Source organism: Canis lupus, chromosome 16, assembly GCF_011100685.1.
Source record: "Canis lupus familiaris isolate Mischka breed German Shepherd chromosome 16, alternate assembly UU_Cfam_GSD_1.0, whole genome shotgun sequence".
Classification (NCBI taxonomy): domain Eukaryota; kingdom Metazoa; phylum Chordata; class Mammalia; order Carnivora; family Canidae; genus Canis; species Canis lupus.
The window spans coordinates 49041849-49060330 of record NC_049237.1 but is presented as its reverse complement, the minus strand read 5'-3'; the positions used below and the strand labels follow the sequence as shown (position 1 = coordinate 49060330).

The following is an 18482-nucleotide window of genomic DNA, read 5'->3' as shown; positions in this document are numbered from 1 at the left end:
TGACTCAGTGGTTAAGCATATACCTTTGGCTCAGGTCATGATCCTGGGGGTCCTGTGATCAAGTCCCGCATCAGGCTCCCTGCATGGAGCCTGCTTCTCCCCCTGCCTATGTCTCTGCTTCCAATTGTGTGTCTCTCATAAATAAATAAGTAAAATCTTAAAACAAACAAAAAAGGAACAGCCAAGCCAGTTGCCAAGGTGGCTTACATTTTATACTTCCACCACAATGCACAGGATTTCAGTTTCTCCACGTCCATGCCAACACTTTTTTTCCACTTTTTTGTATATCATAGCCCATAAAGTGAATGTACAGCGATTTCTCACTGTGGTTTTCATCTGCATGCATTTCCATAGCCAGTAACGATGTCGAACATCTCACACGTGCATTGTCCATTTAGATATCTCCTCTGGAAAAATAACTATTCGAGGCAACTCAGGTGTTCTTCGGTGTAAAGCGTACTCAGCATCCTGCAAAGAAAACAAGAAGCAGCCTATAAACAGTAACCAGTAATAACAGGATCAATGCCAGGGACGACGACAACAACAATAAGATCTGGATTCTGGTCTGGCTTCTTCATATCCCATTAGGAAATAAATGTAAGAATAAAGACTGAGAAAGTCTTGGCTATCTAGGGCTTTTTAAATGTTTGTTTCTTTTTTGCACGTGTTAAAATGAGGATTATGGTAAAAACACATGCTGGAATACAGAGGACGCACTAGCAGAGCCAGCCACATTTTTCAGTGGCACTTTGACATCCCCTCTGACGGGCCAAGGCTCTCCCAGGAGCGACTGTGGGTCTCTCTGCTGGGGGAGCCTCCTTATCTCCCATCTGCCCTTTCTGTCTTTCTTCTCTGTCCTCCATCCTCCCTTCACATCTGCAGCTTTTCAGATCTGAAGGCAGGACAGTAAGATTTCAGTGATGACAGTCTAACAGCATTCCATCTGGGAACCTTCAGAGATAGGCCCTTATCTGTTTGTCACTGAGTGATGCCCAGTTCAACCGCAGAAGTTGGGGCTGGCGTCTAGTGCAGGGGGCCACCTCACCGGCGCAGAGTCCCCACCGAGGGACCTGCTGATGGGGGGCTGCATCAGCCTCCAGAAGCTTATCCGTGGCCAGAAAGCAGGTCGGCCCCAACCCCCACCCAGGGCCCAGTGCATCCCCGGGAAGGCTACTCGTGTTTGCTGGGAGTTTGGTGATAAAGCCCCTATGACGTTACCATCAATGGATACCGTGCCCGACCAACGCTTTGAAGATACGACCCAAAGCAAAAATGAAAAAAGAATATTCCTGTCTATGTTAAATCCCAGGAGTTGCAAAGGATAGAGGAAACCCCTAGTGGGCTTTTAAGAGCTCTAAGTTACCTGGAGAAACTACTTCTGCCTCCTGAGATGGAGCTGACTCTCCGTTGCTGGAATATTGGTGATTTCTCCAAGGCCCTTCGAAGTGGTGAGAGTCCCTCACATGGCTTAGAGACTAAGCATTCCTGGTCTCTGCAGGCTAGGATGATTTTAATCTACTTACTTTTAAGTATGTTTTAATTATGTTTTAAAAGTTTGTGTTACTGCTAACTGACAGTCTGATTTCTCTATTTAGGACTGCTTTTTAGGGTTGTTTTTTTTTTTTTCTTTTTTCCCTGTTCAGTTACATTGCCAATATTTTAGCTATGGTTATTTATACTGCATTAGTGGGCTGCCAGGAGAGGAATGAGCAGTTTCTGGAGCATCTTCTGCATCAAGCACCGTGCTAAGTATGTCATTCCTGAAATGATTCCTTGAGATGGGCGGCGACAGTATCAACCATTTACCCAGAAGTTGAGGGTCAGAGAGTTTCAGACTCCTGGTCCTGGTGGGAGGCAGAGCAGTGATTTGAATGTACCTCTATCTGACCCCAAAGCCTCTGTGCATCCCACCAAGCTCTCTACTGTAGAATAAAAACACCTTTTGAAAGGCCTTGGAGCTGAGAGTGAGCTGGGCAAAGACATCCATATTTCTTTTCACATAAAGGCCGTACTTGTGCAATGACTACAGAATTCTGAGTTTGAAAGTGGCAGTGGGGGCTCATTTCTCGAGAAGTGATAATAAAAGAATCTTTATCTTTTAACATTAAAAAAAATGCTTCCATGTCACGTTTCATTATCAATCCCATTTTTAAAAAACCTAGCTTGTTTCTACTAAGCAATAAAAGTCTTCTGGTCCCTAGGATGAGAATTATAGCAGTTACACTGTCTCCATGCAACTGATAAATGAACAAAAAATCAGGAAATATAATTTTTTTCCTTATTTGATGAAAACAGTTTCCAGTGTCAATCTCCAAAGAATATTTAATGAATTTGTGATTAAGAGTATAAGCTCTAGGGATCCCTGGATGGCGCAGCGGTTTAGCGCCTGCCTTTGGCCCAGGGTGCGATCCTGGAGACCTGGGATCAAATCCCACATCGGGCTCCCGGTGCATGGAGCCTGCTTCTCCCTCTGCCTGTGTCTCTGCCTCTCTCTCTCTCTCTCTCTGTGACTATCATAAATAATAAATAAAAAAATTTAAAAAAAAGAGTATAAGCTCTACTTTCCTTTTTATTCTAAGTTTTCCTAAAATATTTTGCAAATAGGTCTTTCCTACCCACACATCTGCTTAAAGATGTTGTAAATAAAAACACATTTCTGGCAATGCATTTTAATGAATCTTAGAAAATATTTGAGTACAAACGTATAAACGGGAAGAACTTTGGTAGTTAAAGATGAATAAAAGTATTAATGATTTAGATTAAAACTTGACGATATGCATTATCTATGAGTACAAACATTTAAAATGAACATTTTATAGTATACTGAAATCAGTGTTGTAAATCAACATAAATTAATAGGTGTTAGATTTTATACAAGCCCCCATATGGAAATTGGATTTAAAAATTAAAGGTATACGATAGAAAGAATGAAATAAATCACAAAGTGAAATAAAATACAGAATTAGAAAATCTCAATTTACAATCAGTGGAAGAACTTAAAAAAAAAAAAAGAAGCTTCATGAGTGCAGTTAAAAGTAATAAAGCAGAGTAACTAGTTCCATGTCAGTGATGGACCTAGTAATAGGCAAAGTAAGAAATGGATTTAAAGACTTTTCAGAGATAACTTTGGAAAAAAAAATAATAAATGAGGCAGCAAAAGTATAATTTGTTTCATAGGGAGCTGAATATTCCAATTTCAGTTATGGCGTTGAAATATCAGCATTCCATCGCACAGTATTTTGATATTATATTACATTGTTTTGTATCATTAACATCATAAAATGAATTCAACCATTTTCAGTGCACTCCTTCCCCGGCCTTTATCGTGCTCTCTGTAATTGGAGGAGATTTGCAGGAAGGACATGATTAGAACCGAATTTCCAGGAATTCCTCCCAGCCCCTTTCTGCCATATATCACTAACACCTCCTTTTGGGGCCTCAATTTAAATGCATACCCCGAAAAAAATAATAATAAAAATAAAAATAAATAAATGCATACCCCGTATTTGTTTACTTGTCTAGTGTGCAAACCCTTCCTATGTAAGGTGTGCCAGCTGTGTTATATACCAGGTGAATATTAGTTATTTCTTAGTGTTCCCAAAATCTCAGAAAAATATATACATGCGTGTGCACGCACACACACACACACACACACACTTTACATGTAAGAGACAATCAAGTCATGACAGCCCTCCCTCTGCTCAGAAATCTTGAAAGGCCTCCTACCTCCCTACACACCCAACACAAGGGCTGCAGATGAAGGAGGAGTTTCTGCCCCTTAAGCTTCATGGTCAAGACAGCCTGTGAAACAGACCTTTGTGATGCAAGGCATTATAATACAGTGTGATATTTAGGATCACTGACATCAAACTGAGATGTCAGATGCCTTTCCCAGAGGTCGGATTGAAAGTGAATGCTAGCTAAGAGTTTGTGAAGGCAAGAAGGAAGCTGAGGATGTTGCTGGGCAGGGGCTTCAGACTATGTGGAGATAGAGGCCTGACATGCCCCCCTCTATCATGAGACTGTGAGAAACTCTGCAGGACTGAATCGCAGGGCGCAGGCCCTCATGGAAGACAGGCCACAGCTGTGGCAGAGACAAGCCACTGTGATTTGTTATACGCCTACCCCTTCCCCCTTGACTCTCAGTGCTTTAGGCACAGGCAAAGTATCTTCTTTGTTTCTGCATAACTCTACAGGCTCAGTTCATGCTTTGCAAATAGAAAGTTATTGAATTGAAGATTAAGAAGGCACGTATACACAGAATAAAGACATAGACGGAGAAAAGCACTTTAAAGCAGTGAAAGATGAGTCAGCCATATAGAAATCTAAGCTCCAAAGACAGAGAATTCTGGTTAATAAAATGTAGTGATAGAGAACCCGGCGATGGTTCTTGGAGGGGAAGGTGGGTAGAGCATGGGGGAACTAGGTGATAGGGCTTGAGGAGGGCACTTGTGATGAGCACCAGGTATTATATGTATTTTACACCTGAAACCAATATGACACTGTATGTTAACTAACTGGAACTTAAATGATAATGTACGAACAAATAAAATGTAACCAGTACTCAATTACTTTCTGAGAAATTATGCTTCCTTCTTCTTCTGAATTTCAGTAATGGTGGAATGCATCATCGGAAGGATAGACTCTGGTCACAGACTCAGATTCAGGAATGTCACAGCATAGTCTCATTCTGTGACTTGAGAGGACCTTGCTACTGCTTCTCTTCACCACCTCCTGAAGCCACTCTTGGTTCCTTTGAGACAGGTCCCCACCCATTGTTTTTGTTGGAAATGTTTGCTCTCTGCTTCTTCCAAGAACTTGAACCTAAGACCTCCTATTGCTTTCATTCCAGCCAGTAGTCTAGCTTCCTCTTGATGGTGAACCCAGAAACCTCAGGATCACCTTTCAAAGCCAGCTACTGGCAACTTCAATCAGGCGAAGCATTGGTCCCTTTTCCCCAAGAGGAAAAAAAAAAAAAAAACCTCTGCAAATTTAAATTCACGAAGAGCATACTACTCAAAGAGTATTGCTATATTAATATAGTTAGCTGTTTTACTTTCAAAACATGTTCTCATTTTACCCAGTGCCTGACACATTACTTGGTACTAATACATCTACACTGAAGATCAGGGTTTCTGAGTTATTTCAGGAAAGGCTCCAGGCATCTTCAAATGTAAACAATTGTAATTATTCTAATACCTGGTTAGCCATCTTCTGGATCCTGCCTAGTTGTGAATATTTATTGCAGAATCAACGTGCATCTGGATCTTCTCTCTGTCCAGTCCCATTGTTCTAGACTTAAGCGAAGAACACCCTCGATGTCTCTTCTTAGTCATTTCTTTTTTTGGCCAATTATTATACTTCAGGACTTTTAAAATGTGGTTTTATGGCTACAGAGTCCTAAATCATATTCAAATGATTTTTGTGTGTGTGTGTGTTTGAAGCCAGAAGAACTAATGTTTGAGCCAGTATCAACACATTGCAGAAAAATTTTCTTATTCATTAGAAGCTCATTTTAGCAAAAATGATAGATAATATTATCACTGGCTGATTATCCATACACAGCTTGAAGACATTTCTTGCTCCCCAGTTGTTTTATTTCAATGTATTTCTTTCTATGAAGAAATTCTTTACTACTTAACTGCCTTTGGGATAATTTTCAACTACCAAGCTGATCAAGACCATCTAGGATCTGTGTGTGTATGTGTGTGTGTGTGTGTGTGTGTGTGTGTCTGTCTGTAGGCAGAGAGAAAGATGTTGACATACGGCTTTAATTATTTCCATTATTTCTCCTGGAAAACAATACCATAGACATTGTTCCTAAAATCAAGTAGCAGGCCTACATGAGTTGATGATCTGGCTATGCTTTCCAGTTGGGTGCGCAACTGTCAGTTGGTGCCGGCTAACAGAGTACTAGCTGGAGACACAAGAGATGTTTACTGCAAAGGGATGGGCACTGGACAGCATCCCTCTATGCTATCAGTTTTTCTTGGCTTAGACAAACGAAGTCTAGAAGCCAAACAAATTTCTAATTATTTATAATAGAAAAAAATTTATCTGCAACTAAGTTTAAAGAAATAGACACCCTTTTGTGGGTACACTCAGGTATCTTGCATAGCAAACTTCAAATTTATCAATTGCTGCTTGTTGTCTTAAGTATGTAATGAGGTCGATTTACATGTGCTTCTGGTTGGGGCTCTGCAGGGGGCCAGGAACTCTGTCAGGTGCTTTGCATATGTCACCTCATTTTGCCCTGTCTCATCTCCACAACAGCACTCTAAGAGAGATGTTGAGGGCTGAACTGTGGCCTTCCAAAAGTCATATGTTGAAGCTGTAACCTCTAAAAGTGACTGTGTTTGGAGATGGGGCCTTTGGGGAGGTAATGGAAGTTAAATCTCATGGGACTTGTGTCCTTATGAGAAGAAAGACACTGGAGATTTTTCTCCATATGCAGAGAAGAAAGGTGGCATGAGGATATAATGAGAAGATAGCCTTCTGCAAGCCAGGAAAGAAGGCCTCACCAGAAACCAGCTCTACTGGCACCCTGGTATGGGACTTCTAACTTCCAGAGCTGTGAGAAAGTAAATTTCTGTTATTTAGACCACTCAGTATGTAGTATTTTTTTTCTGGCAGTCCAAGTGGACTAATGCAATAAGTATCAGCCTCATTAGCAGGAGAGGAGACCAAAAAGCAGAGAAATTGAATAAACCACATGAGGTTAAAGAACCCAAATAGGGCGCTCTATGTGTCTGAAGTCAGAGCCTGCATTTTTTTCATCACACAGGCTTTCTGTATAAGCACTTAGTCTTGCCCCATCTAAATCCCTACTCCAGGGAGAAATTGGAGCTTTCAGCAGCTTTTTAGTCCATGCATTGTGGCTCAGGCATCATGAAGACGTAGGCTCCCTGTGGACGGACACAGCTCCACCATCCATCTCTTCACTCACAGTTGGCACAGAACACTTGAGGATCTTCTATTTTAACCCATTCACTATGCAGACAAAACAGGAGAAAGTTAAGGTCACGGAAATTAGATCAGTGGCTATCTTTTTCTAACTAGGATGAGCTCTTTCCCAAAGTTTTTGGTACTCCATAGCTCAGAAATGCTGTTATATGCATTTTTATAAAACACTAAAAATTAGTTATTAAGTCACCTGGCAGGATGCCAACTCTGTTACAGTCTGCTTTTGACACAAAATTCTGGCCTGAACTGCTCTTCAAGGGCCAAATCATTTTTCTTGAAACATAAAACACATGTGAGCGGATCACGACAGGCTTTACACATAGACATGGATCTATAACTCTTGCTCAGTGGGACCCAACATGGGATCCGCTACCTAGTTATGAAATAGTGCATCGACAGTAAGTTCAGCGTCCCGGGGAGGGGTTACAGAAGTACCCCAGTTCAGCAGGAGTGCAGATTAGCTGCCATTTATAATGTTTCCTTCCCTTGGAATCACATATCGTTAAAAGTTATACTGAAATGCATTGTAGCCTATTTTTAACAGTCAGGCAAAGGGAGAAAACATCATATGAAGGATTCTAAATAATTTGGGAGAAAATGTACCACAAGCTTTAAAAACTTTCTTGGATGAATATTGTTTGTTTGAGAATGAATTAAAAAAAAATCTAATGAAATGAGGGAGGCTGTTTGGCAAACTGAAAGTAGCTTAGAGCAGCCCCACCACCTCCTGCCCAGGCAAAGGAACTGAGACATACCCTCACCCACTGTAGAGTGTGTCTTCTGACTGACCAGAAGGGCTGGTGAAAGCACCTGAAACCTGCATAGCCCAGCAGTGCTTGAGCTGAAAGAAAGAAAGATAAAGCCACTAGTTTGCAAAGCAAATCAGTGGCCCTGTTTGACCAAGGAACATGGGGTGCAGGTCCACTCAAATTAAAACAACAAAGAGCTTTACTAGTTTTAGAGCTATTGTTTTTCACTGTGCCTGGGCAGGGCATTTAAATCATAGCCCTGCTTCTTGCTAAATATAGCCCTCAGCCTGTTCAACTGGGGAACCTAACCCAAGCATATAGGAAGCTGCATAACCCACATAATAGTCCTACATACAGTGACACTTGAACAGAGAGCACAGCCTCTAACTTCCCCCAGCTGCAGAGCAAAACCAGTAGCCTCACCTGACCAGAGAATTTAGTGCACACTCTGGACTGATTCAGGTCCACAAACAATAAGTTGTACAGGCCTTGAGTCCCATCCTGCTGCCTTGCAAGGCAGGGAAGCTAATTCTTAGCCCCATTTAGTAGGGAATATAGTCCTCAGCCCCATTCCTCTACTAAGCCTGACCAGAGGATCCAAGGAACCATGAAGCCCATCCTTCAGCCTCAGATAGGGAACCAAGCCAGGAATCCCATCCAACTGTTATCAACTAGTAGCATACCTCCATCTCATCCTCAGAAATCAACATAGACCATACTCAAAAATAGACCATAATAGCAAGTCCCACCTGCCGAAGGGTATTACCAGCAGACATACCCAGAAGCCCAAACTAAGCTGACTGGTAAAGAACTGTCTCTATGCCAAGACAAATCTGTAAAGTCTGGAAGAAGAGCCCATTACTCAAATGCACAGATACCAGTGTAAGAAATCAAAGATCATGAAAAATCAGGTAAATATGACACCACCAAAGGAAACTAGTACGACTCCAAAAACCAACCATAAAGAAATGGAGACCTATGAACTGTCAGATAAAGAATTGGGAATAATCCTCTTAAAGAAAGTTAGTGAATTACCAGAAAACAGACAGATAACTCAATGAAATTAATGAAAAACAATGAATTAAAAAGTGAGAAGTTCAACAAGGAAATAGCAACCATTAAAAAAAAAAAAAAAAACAGAAATCAATGAGTTGAAAACATAAGAACTGAATTTTAAAATTCAACAGAGTTTCAAAGGTAGACTCAACCATGCAGAAGAACCTGGACATTAGAAATTACCTGGTTAGGGGGCACCTAGGTGGCTCAGTCAGTTAAATATCTACCTTCAGCTCAGTCATGATCCCAGAGTCCTAGGATTGAGCCCTGCATCAGGCTCCCTGCTCTGTGGAAAGTCTGCTTCTCCCTCCCCACTGCTCGTGTGCTCTCTCTCTCTCTCTCTCTTTCTCTCCCTCTCAAATAAATAAACAAAATATTTTAAAAAGAAGAAGAAATTACCTGCTCAGAGGAGCAAAGATAGAAAAGAATGAAAAAGAGTGAAGAAAGCCTACTGGATTACGGGCCACAATGAAAAGAAAGAATATTCACATGATGGAATTCCAGATAAAGAAGATAATGGGACAGAAAGCATATTTAAAGCAATAATGGCTGAGAATTTCTTGAACCTGGGAAGAGAAATGGACATCCAATCTATGAGGCCCCAAAGACCTCAAATAGATTGACCCCAAATAGGACTACACTGAGATGTATTACAATTAAATTGTCAAAGGTCAAAGACAAAAAAAGAATTTTAATATCAGCAAGAGAAAAGAAAGAAGTTATATACAAGGGAACCCTCATAAGGCTACTGATGGATTTCTCAACAGAATCTTTTCAGGCCAAGAGAGAATGGGATGACATGTTCAAAATATTGGAAGAAAATAACTATCAACCAAGATTTCTATACCAGGATGAAGTTATCATTGAGAAACAAAAGAGGGATAAAGACTGTTTCAAACAAATAAAAGCTGAGGAAGTTCATTACCCCCAGACCTACCTTACAAGAAATGCTAAAGGGAGTTCTTTAAGTGGAAGTAAAAATGCTAATTAAATCATAAAAATGCAAAAAAGTAGCGTAAATCTTGCTGAAAATGGTAAATAGTCATAGTTAGATTCTGTAATATGGAAATAGTAGTGCATAACTCATGACTCTAATTTAAAAGGCTTTTTAAAAAAGATATAGCAAAAATTACCACAGCTACAATAATGTTATTAGTTACACAATATAAAAAATATGTATATTATAATAGCAGTAACCTAAAAAGACAAAGAAGAAGAAAAAGTATAAAATATAACAATTCTATTGAAGCTAATTTGTTACCAGCTAAAAATAGTTTGTACAAGTGTAGTATATTTATGTAAGCTTCATGGTAACCACAAGGAAAAACCTTGTGATAATCACACACACACACACACACACACACACACAAAGAAAACACCATAAAAAAGTTAAAGCATACTGATACCAAAAGACATCAACACATACCAAAAAAGACAGGAGGATAAGAAATAATGGATTTACCAAACAATGAGAAAACAATTAACAAAATGGCAATAGCAAGTCATTATCTATCAGTAAATGCTTTAAACATAAAAGACTTAAATTCTCTAATCAAATTAGAGAATTTAATTGCATAAGAATTAAATAAGAATTGCATAGAATTGCATAATGAATAATAAGATTCAACATATGCTGCCTGCAAAAGATTCACTTTAGCTTTAAAGATACATGTAAAAAAAAAAAAAAAAAAAAAAAAAAAAAAAAAAAAAAAAGATACATGTAGACTGAGAGTGCAGGAATGGAAAAAGATATTTCAAGCAAATGATGATGAAAAGGAAAAAAAAAAAAAAAAAGCAGGAGTAGCTCCACTTACATCATACCAAATACACTTTGAACTAAAAAATGGTAAAAGAGACAAAATCAATATACAATGGTAAAGTATCAATACATCAAGAAGATACAACAGTTGTAACATTTATGCATGCAGCATTGGAGCATCTAACTATATAAAGCAAAAATTAACATATTAAGTTTGAACTAAAAATGGTAAAAGAGATAAAATCAATATACAATGGTAAAGTAACAATACATCAAGAAGATAGAACAGTTGTAACATTTATGCATACAGCATTGGAGCATCTAACTATATAAAGCAAAAATTAACATATTAAAATTAAATTAAACAATCTGAGCCCAAAGTTAGCAGAAGAAAGCAAATAATAAAGATTAGAGCAGAAATAAGTGAAATAACAGAAAAACAATAGAAAGATTAACACAACTAAGACTTGGTTCTTTAAAAGATAAACAAAATTAGCAAACTCCTAGTTAGATGAAGGAAAAAGAGAAAGTATCCAAATCAATAAAACTATAAATGAAATAGGTGTTAAAATGGTATCACAGAAATGGAAAGGATCATTCATGCGTGATAAAAACTCTTAACAAATTAGGCATAGGAGGATAATATCTCAACATAATAAAGCCGAAATGACTGGCCCACAGCTACCATTGTATGGTGAAAGGTTCAAACTTTTCTCGAAGATTAGGAAGAAGGCAAGGATTCCCATTCTCACCACTCCTATACAACACAGTACTGGAAGTCCTAGCTAGAGCAGTTGGGCAAGAAAGAATAAAAAGTATCAGAATTAGAAAAGGAGGAGCAAATATTTCTCTATTTGGAGGTGTCATGATATTATATATAGAAAATACTCAACACTCAACCAAAAAAGTGTTAGGTATAATCAATGAATTCATTAAAGTTGCAAGATACAAAATTAACATGCAAAACTCAATAACATTTCTGTAGACTAAAAATGAAATTCCTGAAAAATATAGAAATAAATCTCATTTATAATAGCTTCAAAAACAATAAATACTTGGGATAAATTTAACTAAGGAGATGAAAGATCTCTACATTAAAAGTTGCAAGATATGGTTGAAAGAAATTGAAAAAGACACCAATAAAAGTATCCCATGTTCATGAAATTGGAAGAATTAATATTGTTAAAATTATTAATACTATCAAAAGCCACCTACAAATTCAATACAATCCCCATCAAGATTGCAGTGGTGTTTTTTTACAGAAGTAGAAAAAACAATACTAACATTTATATGAAACTTCGAAAGACCTCAAATAACTAAAGAAATTCTGAAAAAAGAGCAAAGCAGGAGGTCTCACAATTCCTGATTTCAAGGTACACTGTAAACCTATGGTCATCAAAACAGTATGGTACTGGCAAAAAAAAAAAAAAAAAAAAAAAAAAAAAAACAGACAATTAGACTAGTGGAGTAGAATCACTAGCCCAGAAATAAACCCAGTCATATATAGCCAACTAATGTCTAAGGGGGCCAAGATTACTCAATGAAGGAAAGACAGTCTCTTCAACAAATGGTGCTGGAATAATTCTTTTACATTCACATGTAAAAGAATGAAACTGGGCCCCTATCTTACACTACTCACAACAGTTAACTCAAAATGGATTAAAGAATTAAATGTAAGAACTGAAAACATTAAACTCTTAGAAGAAAACATAAGAACAAAGTTCCTTGATTTGGATCTTGGTAATGATATTTTGGATATCACACCTAAAACCTCAGCAACAAAGTCAAAAATAAACAACTAGGACTACATCAAACTAAAAAGTTTCTGTTCAGCAAAAGAAACCATCAGAAAAGTGAAAAGGAAAAAAAAAAAGAAAGAAAGAAAAGTGAAAAGACCACCTGGGTGGCTCAGTTAGTTAAATGACTAACTCTTGATTTCAGCTCAGGTCATGATCTCAGAGTCCTAGGATTGAGCCCTATGTCGGGCTCTGTTAGCATGGAGTCTGCTTGCCCCTCTCCCTCTGCTCCTCCCCCTACTCACACACACATTCTTTCTCTCTCTATCTCTAAAATAAATAAATCTTTTTTTTTTTTAAATAAATCTTTTTTAAAAAGTGAAAAAGCAACCTACAGAATGGGAAAAATGCAAACCATACACTTGATAAGCGGTTAATAGGCAAAACATTTTTAAAAACCTCATAAAACTCAATAGCAAAAAACAACCCAATTAAAAAACCCCAATTTAAAAATGGGCAAAGGACCTAAGTAGACATTTCTCCAAAGAAGACAGATATATAAAAGACCAACAGGTACATGAAGAGATGTTCAACATCGTTAGTCATTAGGAAGATGCAAATTAAAACCACAATGTGATATTACCTCACATCTGTTAGAATGGTCATTATCAAAAACATAAGAAATGACAAATACTGGCATGGATGTGTGTGGTAGGTAGGATTATAAATTGGTACAGTTAGTATGGAAAACATTATGGAGAGTCTTCAAAAAATTAGAAATAGAGCTACCATATGATCCAGCAATTCTACCCCAAGAACTTCACACAAACAGGTAACAAAAACACTAATTCAAATAAAGATCTGCACCCCCATATACACAGCAACATTATTTGCAACCTAAATGATGTAAATGTCTGGTTGATGAATAAACGCATAAAGAAGTTGTGGTATATAGGGGAGCCTGGGTGGCTCAGTCGGGTAGGCATACTACTCTTGATTTCAGCTCAGGTCATGATCTCAGGGTTGTGAGATGGAGCCCCCATCAGGCTCCTTGCTCAGCAGAGTCTGCTTGGATTCTTTCTCTCTCTCTCTCTCCCTCTGCCCCTGCCCCACACTCTTGTCTCTAGAATAAATATTTTTTTTAAGAAGTGAGATATATATTTCATATATATGGTACAATATTATTCAGCCATAAAAATGAAGAAATCCTACCGTTTCTGACAAAATGGATGGATCTCAAGGTCATTATACTATGCGAAATAAGTCAGATAGAGAAGGGCAAATACTATACGATGTCACTTATATGTGGAATCTAAAACAGGAAAAAAATAAAAAATAAAAAAATAAAAGAGGAAAAACAAACTACTCGTAGAAAAAGAGATCAGACTTGTAATTGCCAGAAATGGAGGATGTTGGTTGGGGGAATTGAAGGAAGGGAGTCAAAAGGTATAAGTTTCCAGTTACAAAATAAATAAGTGCTAGGGATATAATGTACGACAGCTAACACTGCCATACACTATATAGGAGAGTGAAGAGAGTAAATCCTGAGAGTTTTCATCAGAAAAACAACTTCTTCCTTTTATTATTTTCAACTTTTTTTTTCCTTTTTATTTTATCTATATGAGAGGACGGATGTTCGCAGAACCTACTGTGGTCATTTCACAATACACAGAAATCAAGCCATCATGCTATATGCCTTAAACTTACACAGTGATTACTTATGCAGTCCATTATTTCTTAGGGAAGCTGGAAAAAATAAATTTAAAAAACAAAACAAAACCAAAAATCCCTGTACTGGAAAGCATGAATGAAGTTGTTGTGGTTCTTTGTGCAAGAAGAGATCGATAGAAACTATAATATTAGAGGATGGAGAGAGTGCTCAGAAATCCCCAGCATCTACAAGTGAGGGAAGTAGATCTTCAGAAAGCTTCAGAAAGAAGAACAGTCAGTAGATACGAGTTTAGGGCAGAAAGGGAGAGGTCAATGTGTTGACTCCATTCCAAAAACTTTGTGACAAAGACTTTGTCACACTTCCTGTCCAGATTATTATGGTGCACTAAAGCCACAAGTCCCAGTGCCCACAGGGGTTATGTTACAAGATTAAATGGGGCCTGCTCCGGCCAGCTCCACACCCACTGCCGAGCTCCCATTCATTGCTGCCATGCAAGAATGCAGGCCCAGTGTTACTAGACGCTTGGTTATTTTAAGAAACCATACAAATCTTGATTTTCATGTAAAACATCCTTTCATAAATGTGTAAGCTATTTTTTAAATGCCATGTGGTTCAAGAAAGACCTATCTGTAGGTGAAATTTCCTCTCAGATCTCTAATATCTTTTGTCCTCCCCTGTGGTCTCCTTGATTCCCTCCCGATTCAGGTCATCAGATTCTAAAAATCTATTCCCTTCCTTCATATCAGTGCCCTGGACAAGAGTCCCCTTATTGCCTTTATTGTGATTTTTAAATGTTTCAGCCTTATACTCAGGACTCTCTCTCTAGTTCCCCTAGCCTCCTTCAATGAAGTTTTTTCACCATGCATTTTGCAATGGGAATCTGGGATCCCAATTGGACATTATATGTATTCCCTCCCCCCAGTGAGATCCACGCATTACTGCATTCTCACCTTAGTTCTTAGTGTATCCTCTTTTTCCTTCTTATTTATAATCAACTCCCTATACATCATCTGATCCTTCAAGACCTCATTCAGACCCCTGAGCTCCCTTTCCTGATTATGCTCTTCCTCTTCAATTACTCTCACATGAAACTTCCAACATAGCTCTTCTCAGCCTGTATGTCATACTGTTTTTGGTGTTTTACGGCTGTCTCTCCCACTCAGCCTGGAGATTTTAACTCAGCATAAGCAAACCTCTTCTGTAAAGACCCAAACAGTAAATGTTTTATTTCATTTTGTGAGCCATGTGATTTCTGTTGCACCTACCCAGCCCTGCCATTGTGGTTGGAAAGCAGCCATAGACAAGATGTACATAGGTGTGACTATGTTCCCATAAAAGCTTTATTTATTTATTGGTTGGTTGATTGATTGATTGATTGAAAGAAAGAAAGAAAAGAAAAGAAAAGAAAGAAAGAAAGAAAGAAAGAAAGAAAGAAAGAAAGAAAGAAAGAAAGAAAGAGAAAGAAAGAAAATTAGCTTTGGCCTGAGGTCCACACTTTGCCAACCCCTAATCTACATGGGCCTTGGTCTTGTTGTTATGTAATAGTTAATGTTTGTTAGAGAGTGAATCCTTCAAAACTCAATTCAAGTTTACTTCTTTTGTAATCTTTCCTTGCCACTCAAGGACACAGCAATATTCTTCACTTCTGAACCTCTACAAGTACTTGTTATCCAGATACTTCATGTGACTGTCACGATCGCTGTATGATAGTCACTTAATGCTGCTATGATGAGTGAGGGTTGATCTATATTATTTCTAGGGTCCTTTGTTCTAAAATTCTGAGTCAATCCATCATCTTGTACTGCCACCTACTTGTGTATTTTTGTCTTTTTCTTTCCCTCACATGAATTATAAGCTTCTAGAGAATAAGACCTTACCCAATTTTTCTTAGGTTTGCTAAAATGCCTAATATGGTGCTCTTGTCACTGTTCATTCATTTATTCATTCAACACATATTTTTAGATCAGTATGGTATGTGGTGCAGACACAAAAATAAGCAGATTGGAAAGAGTCCGTGTTGCCATCGAAGTCAGTCTATTGAACTAATGATTGTATGATCATAACTAAGATGAATGCTCTGAAATGAAGTGCCTGGTTTTATAACAATATTTCATAAAGAAACTGAACGAATCCTGGAGTAGAGGCAGAATAAAGAGCAGGGAAGTCTTCCCTGGGGAAGGAATGCGTGAGTCAGGGCTCACTTATTCAGACAGTATCTAGTCAGTGCCGATTATGTGCCAGACACTATGCTCGGAAGTTGGAATATAGTATTGATCTAAACAGACAGAAGTTCCTGCCTTCTTAGAGCTTGTTTTCTAATGGGGGCTGAAGAATGAGTAGAGATAGGATAGAGGGGGAAGAACGTTTGAAAAATATCTCAGAAGGAAGGAACAGACATGAACAAAGATTCTGGGTGGGAGGGGACATGGCACATCCCAGGAACTGCTCGGCAGCACAGCTGTAACTCAGAAAGACCCAGCTACGGAGGTAGACAGAGGCTGGTGAGGCGAGGTCCCATAGGTAATATTACCATCTAATTTATTCTATAAAACAGAACACTCTTGAGAGTAACGGAGGCATTCTTAATCATCACAACAAGCAAAAACTGGTATGGTTCCAGCCAACTGGGAGGTATCAATATCCTACTCTTGGTCTCATAAAGATCTTTACATGACCACAACATTTTTTTCTTAAAAGATCACTTGATTCCTGTGGGTTACTGATCTGAGGAGGAGCTGTATCACTGTGGGGAGGCCAGTTGCTATGTCATTACAGAAACCCAAGCAATAGGTGAGTGTGGCTAGAGCAAGGCAGTGAGCAGCGGTGGGAATGGAGAGGAATCAATAGTGTAGGTATTTTGGAGGCAAGTTTAGCCAGACTGGGCTGACCTCATTATTTGTTATAGAAACGAAGGGAGGAAAAGATGGTGGTGAAGAGGAGATGGAAGGTTGTTCTGGCGGGAGGATAGGATTTAAATAGAGGTTCAGGAGGGCACCTGGGTGGGTCAGTGATTGAGTGTCTGCCTCTGGCTCAGGTCATGATCCCGGGGTCCTGGGATTGAGTCCTGAATCAGGGTCCCCACAGAGAGTCTGCTTCTCCCTCTACCTATATCCCTGTCTCTCTGTTTGTCTCTAATGAATAAGTAAATAAAACCTTTAAAAAAAAAAACAAAATAAATAAAAATAAATAAATAAAAATAGGTTTGGGCACTTTGACCTACTCTCGGCATCAGCATCTGAGTCCCCAGGGAGTGTTACAAACGCTGATCTCGATGAATCTGAAGACTGGGGTGAGCACCAACCACTTCCGTTCATGATTATTAGTGAGAGTATCACTAAGGCTTTGATACCAGAGAAAACTGGGTGAAGCTAAAGTGCTCCCCACTGGGCAATGAGTACCTGTGTGTGCTCTCATCACAACTGAGGACAGCATTCACGTACTTTGAAGAAAACTGGAGAGCTTGGCAGCTTTTGTGGCTCAAGACAGACTGAAGAGCAAGGATGCAGGGGGTGGTTCAGTACTGGGTACTGGTTCGACACTGGGTACTGGAGTCAAGAGTAAAATGTAATCGGAAATGACAACCCAACCAGCAAATGAGAGAGCAGAAGCCGTGCTATGTGGACATTGATATTTCAGAGACATTTAGCTGAAATACTCAACCAAAGCTATATTTGGAAGCTGCATTTAATACATAATTCAAAAACCACCTTCACTCACTGCAGTTTTAAATGAGATGTTGAAATGGTTGTCCTTTAATAGTCCAGACTGACTCTTCATGATCATTTCTCCGGCCAGTGTGGAGAGCATTCTGCTCAGTTCTCTGAGACCTTTCACTCAACCTGATTGCATCTGACCAGGAAGGCCTCGGTAAAGATGTCACTTCCACCTTCTACCCCCAGGCACAGTCAGGGAGGAAAGCCGAAGAGACTTGAGTGACCAAGGCTCTCAACGGAAGGTCAAGAATCCTTTACCCCTTGCTACCAAGGCTTCATGTTGCTTCATTCTTAGCCTATTATTTTATTCTGTTACTGAGGATCGCCCGTTTACAAAACTGTCACATGTAAAACATCCCCTTGTCTTTCCATGCAAAAAAAAATTCTGAAGGAAAAAAAAAATTCTATGGAGAAGCCTGAAAGATGAGTCTTCATGTGTATGTAGGCGCTGTGCTTGGTCTTGCAATATCCTGATCACCTTGCACCTCTGGAAAACCCCCACCTTAAATAAATATGAAATAAAGATGAACAGTTCCACCTGCGACAAATACGAACTACGGATTGGCTGTAAAATGTTGTACCTGGACTGTTCTCAAAATCAAAATATTCAAGCACATGGCCATTTTAAAAGAGGCAAAGAAATAGATTGCAAGGCATTGGAAGATGTTCATGATAAATTATTAAATCAAATATTAGATTATAAAAGAATATGCTCAGTATGATTAAATTTTTATTCTTCAAAGAGCTACAGAGAAGGGTTGAGAGACTATAAAGTAAAATCCCAAAAGTAGTCATCTCTGGAGAGTGAAATTAGTTACAATTTTTATTCTCCTC

The 18482-nt window shown here is 38.7% G+C and overlaps 1 long non-coding RNA gene across 1 annotated transcript in view; it reads right to left on the bottom strand.

Annotated features, from left to right (window-relative positions):
* Positions 1–227: 227 nt before the first annotated feature.
* LOC119874672 overlaps positions 228–18482 on the bottom strand; it is a 73115-nt gene continuing 54860 nt past the window's right edge. The window contains exon 3 of the long non-coding RNA XR_005371658.1: positions 228–468. This is a non-coding gene — a long non-coding RNA (uncharacterized LOC119874672). The remainder of the gene's footprint in view (positions 469–18482) is intronic.